This window comes from Pteropus vampyrus, unplaced genomic scaffold, assembly GCF_000151845.1.
Source record: "Pteropus vampyrus isolate Shadow unplaced genomic scaffold, Pvam_2.0 Scaffold490, whole genome shotgun sequence".
In the NCBI taxonomy this organism is placed as follows: domain Eukaryota; kingdom Metazoa; phylum Chordata; class Mammalia; order Chiroptera; family Pteropodidae; genus Pteropus; species Pteropus vampyrus.
In genome coordinates, this window is record NW_011889271.1 from 320,079 (window position 1) to 321,136 (window position 1,058).

The window sequence follows — 1,058 nt, forward strand, 5'->3', positions numbered from 1 at the left end:
AAGGGTGGTCACAGCTTCCTGAGTATGAATCCTGCTGCCTTCACCTCCCATGTTGGCTCCCTCAACCCTGCCCACATCTCTACAAATAGTCCCTTCATTAAATTATCTTCAAGATCCCAGCTGTGATACCCTCTGTTTCCTGCTGAGAGCCTGGCTATTAGAGAGCCAGTGAGAGAGATTAGATGGTCCAGTGTGAGGCTCTGGCTGGGCAGAGAAGGGAGAGAAGCCAGGAGGGGTCGGCTGACTGGCAGAAAACAAAGGGATCAAGGGATGGAGCTCTCCCTGAGTTGACACTACGGGTGCAATGGCGAGAGCAGGCCAGGTCTGGAAGGTAGGTGCTGGAATCGGAGTGTAGGATACTGGTTTTTGAACATGGAAGACAGTGCTGGATTGTAATTCAAACTAAGGCTTTTAAATTTGGGACCCAGAGAGTCCTGTGTTAGAATCCTGGCTCTGCCACTTTACTAAATGTTTCACCCAGGGAAGTGACTTCACCTGAGTATGAATCTCCCCTTTAAAATGAGGATACTAATACCCACCTTGCAGGTTCTGTGAGGGGTAAACACATGTAACCCATTTGGCACAGTGCCTTGCATTTGGTATAAGCGTTCACTATGTGTGCTGCATTTCCAGGTAATGACTAAGTGCAAGGTGTGATGATGGGAGTGAATGGCTGGAGTAGGAGAAAGGTCAGCAGAAATGAGGTGGAAAGAGTCTGAGAGGCCAGATCATTGGAAAGATGGACCATCACGGGAAGGTTAAGTATCCCAGTGGGATAGAAGGGGCTGCGGTCTGTGAGGAGGTGCTAGAGTCTTTAGGAATGAGAAGTGACCAGGGAGTCAACAGATGTCAGTGAGGAAGTGGGACAGAGGGTGGTGGAACCTGAGGATACAAGGCTCAAAGAAGCTAGGGCTCTGTGAAGCCAGATTAGAGTCAAGGTTTGCCTCAACTGAGTTCCCACAGCCCTTTGTATGTCCTTTTGAGATACGCTCTAGGGATCATGTCCACCACTACGGCAGAGCTTGTCAAGGGAGGGGTTGGGTCTGGCCCATCCTGTA